Source organism: Emydura macquarii, unplaced genomic scaffold (genome assembly GCF_026122565.2).
Source record: "Emydura macquarii macquarii isolate MOO-44397 ecotype Brisbane River unplaced genomic scaffold, CSIRO-AGI_Emac_v2 contig_554, whole genome shotgun sequence".
NCBI lineage: Eukaryota > Metazoa > Chordata > Testudines > Chelidae > Emydura > Emydura macquarii.
In genome coordinates this window covers 7,714,563-7,724,971 of record NW_027130691.1, presented here as the reverse complement: position 1 = coordinate 7,724,971, position 10,409 = coordinate 7,714,563, and positions in this window count along the sequence as shown.

Genomic DNA, 10,409 nt, shown 5'->3' with positions numbered 1-10,409 from the left:
GAGTTCTGTGCTGGACCAAACTGGGGCCCTGCTGGTGCTAGGTCCTTTCCTGAAAGTCCCTGCCCCGAAAGGGAATAAAACACAAGAAGTGAAGTGACTTGCCCAATGCCCCACAGCAGGGTAGCGGCAGAGACTGGACAGTCTCCCAAGTCTCACACTACTGCCCTATCCACTAGACTACGCTGCCTCTCTAATTATTAGCTTGTGCTCCTTTTCTCTTCAGACCTTTCACGGCTGCAGTCTTCTGTGCTCTGCCTTCCCCAACCCCCAAAGGGTTTGTACCTCTGGGTCTCAGCCTCTGCACACCGCCTGCTCCTGCTCCACCATTGGGCCAGTCTCTACTGGTTATTTCCGTGAAATGTGTTGAAATATACCTTTAGGTAGGTTCTTTTTTATTATTATTTGTGGTTTTGTTCCCAGCTGCAGGTACCAAGTGTTCCCAGTGCGTTGGAGTTGAATCACTTTAATTTGCCCTTTACACACCCACCCCCACGCATCCCGTGCCCCTGGGGGTTGCGGTTTTTATATACATATAAACTCAACTTCACAAGACAAAGGCGGAATTTTCCTTTGAAACAAACTTATTCCTTTGAAGGCTGACATCTACGGTCTCATTAATTTCCCATTTGTTTCCTCAGGGCCCTGTGAAGAGTGGCATATTTTAACCTCTGTTTTCAAAGGTCATTTAAAAATCATCATTGGTCTTCCTGGGAAGGCAATTTTGCTGCAAAGCATTTTGGAGAAGCAGAAGGAAAAGGAGATGCAAACAGGACAAACGAACGGGCTGCTTTAATGGGATCAGTTAGAAATGGGTTCAAGCTGCAAACTTTGGATCCAGCTTTAGATCCTACCAAATGCTTAAGGGGTGCTTGGATCCAGGATTTTGGTCTGTATCTGTTTCTAATGTGATAGATGGCAACATGTAAACAGGCTTTCTGAGGCAGTGTGTTGCAGCAGGTAGAGAGCTGGGATTCAGAAAACAGGAATGCTGTTTGTATCTCTGCTATTGACTCACCCTCTCTGCTTCGATAAATCACGGCTCTTCTCTGTGCCTCAGTTTCCCCCTCTGTAAAATAGGGCTCCTGGGCATCACCTTTGTAAAGCACGTTAATAGCAGAATAATGTTCTTCTCTTTCTTTATTTAGTGGAAGGAACATGGCTGCACATGGCAGATTTGGGACATCAGAGCTAAGACTTGGAACTCTGGTGGTTACCCAATGTCAGCACATTGGGGTCAGATTGGGGGAGCCCCAGAAGTGGGGGCTAGAGAGCAACAGGAAGGGAACTCCCATGGCGTAGAGAAGCACTGCTTCATTCCTTCTTGCAGCTTACGGTAAAGTCTTGTCATTTTGTTTCATAACAAGGATGCAACGGTGTAGAGTCAGGATAAACCCACTGGTCTGTACAGATCATATAACTACTATAGGATCAGGGACAAACCATCCTTTATTTATGTCCATAAGTCAGAGTACACCAAGGGCTAAATAACCCTGGCATGTGTGGGTTTGTAGTGCGATTTTTGAACCATGCAGTGATATAGTTGTATGAATTAATAGTATCACTTGTTTTCTTTGCCACTGTCTAGAACCAGCCCTGCTTTCTCCATAGTGACTTCTTTTCAGCATGAGAGAAAGTCACATGGTATTTATTTTTGAACTTACTTCATGTAATTACCCAGTAATTTGCAGGGACATGTACAGAAAGTTATATGTAGTTACATGTCATTATAGAAGTAAAACTTTTATACTGGAGTGACGTACCATAATTATAGTTACCGTGAGATTTATAGCAAAAATTCTGTGATAAAATAGCTTTACTTCAGTGAATGCAATGGAGTTGTTCTGAGGTGTCAGGATTTTTCCTACTGAATCAAATGGTATTTTGTGCTAGCTCATAATACTTGCAGTTCAACATATTCTTAAATGAGCTGGAAAAAAGGGTAAACAGGGAGGTGGCAAAAATTGCAGACGATATAAAATTACTCAAGATAGTTAAGTCCAGAGTTGACTGTGAAGAATCACAAAGGGACCTCACAAAACTAGGTGTCTGAGCAATAAAATGGCCTAGTGTCCCAGCTAAATGCAAGGGTGGAACAGATTGTTTAGCATAAATTGTTAGCACATATTGTAAGGGCCCATTCAAGGTAGAGTGTCCGGTTAACACCTCTGCAATCATAGGACAAAAAGAGGGTGTTTGTGGGTTACAGATTGTTGTAATAAGCCATAAATCCAGTATCTCTCCAGTCTGATTTTTAGTGTCTAGCAGAGTAATGAATTTAAACTCCCAGGCTGGTCTTTTGAAAGTGTTGGGCAGGTTACCTTTGAGAATGAGGACTGATAGGTCAGATATAGAGTGATGGCTTTGTGAAAAGTGTTCCCCCACAGGTGGTAGGATGCTTTTGTCTTTTATCATTTTCCTGTGTGAGCTCATTTGAGAGTGTATTGATTGTTTGGTGTCTCCCACATAGTTGTTTTGGGGGCATTTAGGGCACTGGATGAAATACACCACACGTTGTGACAGGCCTGGGTAGGATCCATGGATCTTGGAAGGTGTGGCATGGGGGGTGTTGATCACTGTAGCGGTGGAGAGATGTCAGCAGGTTTTGCATGTGTTGCTCTGACAGGGTCTGGTGCCGCTTTGAGTTGGTGTGTGGGTGAGTTGGTGTGTCCTGGTCTGGGGGAGCTTGCTTCTGATGATGAGCTTGGAGAGGCTGGCGGGTTGTTTGAAGGCCAGAAGTGGGGGGTTCAGGAAAGGGTTCTTTCAGGATGGGGTCCCCATCGAGCGTGGTTGTAGTTGTTTGATGCTACCCCGTACAGGTTCCAATGTGGGGGTGGCATGTGACAATGAGAGGGGGTTTTATTTCTGTACTGAAGCAGGTTCTCTCAGGGTATTTGGGTGGCCCATTCCATGATGCGATCTCCTATAGCAAGAAACAGTTGCTGGGGATAGTTTTCTGAAACATCCCCTCCGTGTGCAGTGGCAGTCAAAAAAACTAACAGAATGTTAGGAACCATTTGGAAAGGGCTAGATAATAAGACAGAAAATATCTTATTGCCACTATATAAGTCCATGGTATGCCCACACCTTAAATATATATTCTACTGCTGAAATGAACAAAGAGCCAACTTATGGAAGGTGACGTTAGCTGGGAAAGTCCTCCGGGTGAATAACTTAAGCAGAATAGAACTGAGAATCTACAGCACGTCTAAGATAATACCGTGGTGTGGCTTTACTTTTTAAAGCACATTGCTTAATTTTGAAGCATCCAAATATGAAATTGACGAGAAGTGCAAATCTATTGTGATTAAGGCACAAGGAAAGGGACTGAGGAGATCTGGGTTAAATTCTTGGTTCTGCCACAGAGCTCCTGGGTGATCTTGGGCAAATCCTTTCAGTCTAGATTTTCAAAAGTGCTCAGCACCTGGCAGTCCCAATTCAAAAAAATGGGAGCTTTTGAAAATCTGGCCTTTATTTTCTCTCTGTGTAGGTTTACACTGGTACAGGCGTGTGTTTCAGCTTTGATTTCTCCATAATTCACCTGCCATGATAGCCAAACAAGAAGCCATGTCACACACACAGGAAGAGGCAACAAGTAAGAGAAATCTGCTTTGCATAGAGGCTGGCATTAGGCCGAGTGTTTCTAACGTGCTTATCACTTTGATATCCAAGGGCTGTCGAGAGAACCATTCAATGAGGGGAAGGATGCACACAACTGGGACTCAGGAAACCTGCGTTTTGTTCCTGGTGCTGCCACTGACCGGCTGTATGATGCCGAGCGTGTCATTTCACCTCTCTGTGCCTTCGTGTTGCTGAGGATATGGAAGGAGACTGCCTTGTGCCTAAGTGCGATAGAAGGGGTGTGGGTGTGCTAGATCCTTGCACTTTCCCCTTTCTTGCAGATCAACACCAGGGCCAAGAATATTCTGGTCCATAAATTGTAAATCCAAGATGGCAGGGGACTCCCTTTTGTCTGTGTCTGTCAGGAGCTGTGCACATCCATGGCACTGGACAGTGGCTATGAATAACAGTGATACTGAGAAGTAGCATGAGTGTTTAGTATCCACAAAGAAAAACTGCCATTTTGATTCATGCCGGCTACCAAAGTCTTAATGTTGTGAAAAAAATGTTATTTCACCTGCATTTAATACTTGGGAACAGCTTGTTTTGGCAGCTCAAGGAGGTGTCGTGCCCGCTCTCAGTTCTGCCTTTCCAACTGTGAACTCCTCGAGTGCTCATTTCGAGACCTGGGACCGGTTCTGCAGTAATCAGAGGCAAATAATGAGCCTGACACACACCTTTCCTCATATTCCCAGTCATAAAAATATCTCGTCTCTGCCGTCTTGTACAGCTGTGTTGTTGTTCAGGTTTATTTCTGCCCAGGCACAGCTAGAGAGGGGCTCAATGGCTTTAAACGTGTAACAAGGGGACATATATGCCTCAGAGAGTTAGACTTAGTTTAATGGGGTCTATTATGATTCCCTTACAGCTAAATTCTGCAGTCCTTACACGGAGGCTACATCCCCACTGCACACCACTGGCAGTGGCATGTAGTGTACGTGTAGCTATACGCAGCCGTGAAGAGCAGGCTGAGTCCACACTGCGGCATGTAGCTACACGAGTCAGTGGAAGGCTGCAGGAAGAGGGGAGGCTGCAGGAAAAGGCTTTGGATGCTCACTGCCGCTGGGGCCTTTCACAGCGGCGAGGAAAGACTCTAGTGGGGGGAGACAGCAGGGAAAGTCTTCAGCACCAGGGAGCTGCCGGCGCCTTTCACTGCAGTGAGGCAAGGTTCCAGCTGTAGGGAGGAAGTGGGACACTACCCAGGCGTGTATGTACAGTACACATCACCAAAATTAGGGTGCAGAGTCCTGTGGAATTGATTGGGAGTTATGGCTGAGTAAGAACTCACTAACGACTATCCACGTGGCATTCAGACACCACTGTCTTGTGACTAATTCACACATACCGTGTGGTGCTGGCTGTGGTGTTAAAGCCCCTTGATTCCGTTTCTCCCTTAATGTGCTAATTTTTCTTTTAACAGAAGCATTTAGGAGGCAAACGATCCATTCCAAGCTCCACCCAAAGGAGAAGGCTAGTGTTTCCCTGGTGTTTTGTTAGAGGGAGTTTAGGAGGTTACTCAAGTTGTTACACCTAAGATATTTCAGGCCAAATTCTGAGCTGGCTGAACTCCATTAAGGACAATGGCGCTAGGCCAGCAGAGATTTGGCCCTTTTCTGGGATCCATGAGTCAGTTGCATTTAGGGAATGCAAAGGAGCAGCTTTTACCTTCCAACAACAAAGCGGAGTCGGGAGATAGGGTGTAGGAAAGAATTCAGTCCAACAATCCAGCCTTGAAAGATTCATGGCCCACAGTAGAGAGGACTCCAAATCCAGCTACAGTTCCAGACATCCCTGGGTTTTTGTATGTTCAGGTAGGGCAGGCCCTGAGCAAACACCCTCCCTTTGCCCTCGCAGGACCAGGTGAGGAAGCAAACAAGGCCCAATTCTTGCTTGGGGCCCCACCTGCCCTCAGAACAGCCCTGTCTTGCTGCTGCTTGAATGGAGCTGCGGGTGGCTGGAAAAACCTTGCTGGGATTGTACTTTCCAAGGCCATTAGTAACATGCTGCAGTGTTCATTACAGTGCTACCTTTGGGCAGGTTTCACCCCCTAGATTTGGGGGTGCTCAGTGCCCCCGCAGAATCAAGACTCTACCTTTCAAAAATTGACTGGCTTTAGAGCCGTGTCTGTGCCACTCTGGGTGCTTCCTTCGTCAGCTACTGTGTGTGCATATTCAAATCCTCCCTGCACCCCCAGGCCTGTTTTTAGGCCCTGCCTCTCTTTCCCAGCCAGCCCTTCCCCTCCGTATTTTACCTTCTTTCTCCCATCTCAGCATACAGGTATTTTGTGCTGATGACACAATATGTTTTCCCCTTGTATTGCACACTTGACTTTACAGTTGCTTTTCATCAACCCCTCAGCTGTACAGCCCAGGCCTTTCCCCACTCTGGCTAACTACTAGACAGCACTGACGAGTGAGTAACTCCAGCGTCTAGCACAGGTCCCTAGTCTTGCAAAATAAGGACAAAGCAAACAGCCCTTTTGAGGCAGACTTGCCTGCAGGAATGTTTTTCCAGTCGGTGAATGTTTTTCCAAACATGAAACACCTGCCATCTGGCTGAATCCACCTTGAGAAGAAAGAGGCCGTGTCTGGGGCCGGTCGCCTGCCCCAGAACCTTCTTAGACCATGTTTGCAAAAACACAGGGCACCTGGAATACCTGGTTAGCACAGGCCAGAGAAACTTCCCCCAAACAATTCCTAGAGCGGATCCTTGAGGAAAACACCCAAGTTGGATTAAAAAATTGTCAGTGATGGAGAATCTTTGGTAAGTTGTCCCAATAGTTAAGTACCCTCACTGATGCCTTATTTCCAGTCTGAATTTGTCTAACTTCAACTTCCAGCCCTTGCATCGTGATAGAACTTTCCCTGCTAGACTGAAGAGCCTATTATTAAATATTTATTCCCCATGTAGGTTCTTACAGATTGTAATTAAGTCATCCCTTAACCAGGCTTGCCAATGGGGGTGAGGGGTGGGGGAGCAATTGCCCAGAGGCCCGGTGATATAAAAAGGCCTGGGTGGATGGGAGGATAGATACATATCTGTAGGAAGGTGCAGAAGAAGAAGGGCCACAACCGCGGGGTTGGACCAGACTCCGTGTTACAGTATCCTTCTCTCTTCCACCTCCTCCTTCCTCTGAGGTTCCCACTGCTCGCCCTGTCTTCCCCTTCCCTGACCCAAGCTCATTATGCACTATGCAGGTTCCCGGGTGGCTGAAGCGGTGATATCTGCTACCCAGCTGCCTGGGTTCATCAGCCTAGATCTTCTGACCCCTGGTCCTGAGCTTTAGTCACAAACTCCCACGATTCCATCCTTCCATGCTATAAAATGCACTAGGACACGTGCTAATATTATTCGTCTTTATCCAAGAAACCAGGACTGGTTCAAAGGCGCTAATTTGGTTCCTTGAATGAAAGAAATACATATTCGAAACCTCTCCGTGGAACACACGCCCCTTCCCCTTTCCTTGGATAATGTTAAGGAAAATCGAGGCAGTTTAGCAAGAAATCTGTCCTTCTCTTTCCTTACCTCGTGTTAATGTATTTTTGTTTCTTTCCAAAACAGTGAAATTTCCGGACAGAGAGCCAGGCCTTTGCTTTGAATTTCTTGGCTCTTCTCAGTTCGTGTCACGCTAACCATTCCCTTCCTTAAACAGAGTCTTTTGTGCTCAGTATATGAAGTCGAACCAGTGGCAAATATTATTATGGTATCAAGTTCTGCATAGACACTAGCCAAACCTAGCCCTTTGCACCGCCCTAGCAGGACTTCTGAGTCCAGTTGTTCCACGTTCTAAAAATATGATTGTGCCCTCAGTCACACCCATGCAAACCCGTTAGCTGAAGTGGGCATAACTGAGGGCTGAACTGGGCACATGGGTCTACTTTTGCTCCTCTGCCTAACATCTACAGCTGGAACTAAGCTGTGGGATTCATACCCAGACCCAAAATTTGGAGTATGCAGATGCAGGCATTTTGATTGATCTATTATAGACTTTAGGGACAACCACAGTGTTCAGAACCAGATGGTCCCCAAAGACAGCATACTGGGCTAGAGGGATCATTGGGCTAACCCAGTGTGGCCGTTCTTATGTTCTTATTGGTGGGGCAGGGAAAATTCAGATCTGGGATTTGCTTCTATAAAAGCTCATGTTTGCTGCTCTGTCTGGGATCAGCTCACTCAGAAAGGGAAAATTAGAAACAATCAGATGACAACTTCACTTAAGCAACAGGAAGCCTGAAATAGCTGACCCTGTTCATCTCTTTCTTTCTTTCCCATCCTGCACTTTAATTTTTCAGATGTTCTGCTAATTACTTCCTTGCTTAATTTTAGGCTTTTATTGTTTTTCTTTCAGCTGGGTATTTATTTTCATCCTTTCCTGTCCTCTTCAGGAGCAGCAAAGAAAAGCAAATGGGGAATGAGAGAAAGGGAGGGGGGGATTAATCCAGAAACAAATCTCTTTTGTCCTACCCCTTTCCTCCTGTCCCCTGCCCCACTCCCAATCCTGGTAGTCACCTACTATTCTGTCTTCCAAGGATCTCCAGGGAGGAGGCCAAGTAAATTATGTTCTTAAAATTGCCAAACAAAATGTCCCTTCCCCAAATGCCTTTTGTGGTGTTTTGGGTCCGGGCTGCTCTTTGAAGAGTCTTTATTAGCCTCTTTCATTTTCTTAGGACAAAACTGGGTACACATGTATGACTTCTTCAGGAGACTGTTTATGCATCCAGTCGGTGAATCCACAGAGTGCCAGAAACCAGCCAACCAGCAGACAAGATGAGCAGCAGCACACAGGACATCACCTGGAGGTACCCACAAAAGTTTTTTAAATCAATCTTAGATGCTTATTATGGCCACCATTACCATAGTGTTCAAGGACCTCACAAACTTTTCAATGTATTTAGCCTCAGGTAGGGCAGTGCTATTATCCCCATTTTACAGATGGGGAGCTGAGGCACAGGGAGAGCAAGTGACTTGCCCACGGTCACACGGGGAGTGTCTGGCAAATCAGGTCTCCTGCATCGTAGGTGAGTACCTGAAACACCAGGCCATCGTTCCTCTACAAAGTGCACACAAGTGAGCTTAGCAGCTGCTGGTCCATGGTCTTGTGCTGGTAGACATTTGCACACCAAATGAACGGTAACCCAGAGTCCTCCATGGCAAGTGTTTAGCTGGGTGATTATGCTGTGTGAAGGTCTCCTAGGCTGTAATGTGAAGGAATCCAAGGACTCACTGAGAATTTTCACCTGGCCTATTTGTCACCGAGGGGTTGCGTGTGCACATGTTGAAGTTAGTCACTATGTCCCATATCACCTGTGAGGCGCGGAGCCTCCGGTTTCCAGATCCGTTCACTGTTGGTTTCATATAGTGGAAGTGAACGACTCCCTGGAAAGCATATAAACACCAGCTGTTTGGTTTTCCTTTTGCTAGCCAGAGGTCCCAGTGTCAGTCATTTTACTAGACTCCCTGTCGCTGATAGAAAATGGCTGATTCTAATTGGCTGTTATTTCTCTCGCTCTCTCTGTAGAATACAAGGCATCTGTATTTTGATACAGGCTCTGATCACCTCAAGTGATTGTCAACATCTGTCTGAGAAATCAACATCCAAAGAAAACAAAGCCAACCTCCCATTCCTGCCTTGAATTAACATCTTAGCTGGGGACTCGAGGAGGAAAGATAGAAACCGGTAAACCACTAGAGCACAAGGTAGGATTAGAATTGATATTAAGCCAATGGGGCTATGGGAAGCATACATCTAACACTTCCATCAGTAGTGTAGTGTTGAGGAGTGTAATGTTGAGAACCGAAATAATAAGAAACCTGCTTTGGGGCTGAATTATTGTCTTGGAATTTCTTTCCTTGGTCCTTAATGTGCACACGGGATAAACAAGAAGTGAGCAGGCCTGGGAAGGTAGAGAGGTTCAATTGGCATGGGTGCCTTTTGAAGAACTGTGTGCAGTGTTGTAGCTGTGTCAGTCCCAGGATATTAGAGAGGCAAGGTGGGAGAGAGAATCTCTTTTATTGGAACAACCTCTGTTGGTGAGAGAGACAAGTTTTCAATCTTACACAGTGTTTAAGCTCGAAAGCGTGTGTCTATCACCGACAGAAGTTGGCCCAATAAAAGATCATCTCACCCACCTCATCTTTGTGAACAACTGTCCACCTGCCAGGAGAGATGGGTTTAAAGTCCACCTGTTCTTGTTCAGAGCTCTGGAAAAGCTCTTCCTCCGCAGCATTGAGAACACGAGTTTAGAAAGAGCAGCCCTCAGCAGCTGTGCGCCTGCTTGCAGAATGCCAATATTGCATACATTCAATACGCCGCAGCCCCGCATGCCCCAGCCCAAGTGTCCTCTCATCTGAATCACGGTTTTATCACCGGTCCTGCATCACGTAGCCAGCCACTCTGCCATTGAGTCCCCTGTTCTTGGGGTCCTCCAGACATTTGTGGAGCAGAGTTGCACTGATACTGTTGATGAAGTGCCAGAACCATACATGGCACTTCACTGAACACTTGGACAGCTCAGTGCTCAGATACTACAGGGGTGGCAGCCATGTAAGAAACCTGGATAGCTAGACAGATGTGAGATCCCTACCAGACAGCTTGCAGACTGAGGGCTTGATCCTGAAGACATTCCTGACCTGGCTTTTCTCCTTGCCTTCCTGGGCTCTGCCCTGTCGCAGGCCCAAAGAAGAACCCTGAATGCGACCTAGCCTCCCAGGCGCCCCTTGGAGAAAGTTTGGCTCAGAATGACTTGACTAGCTCTGGGCAGAAGCTCTCCTAGCTGATCCATCGTCAGGTC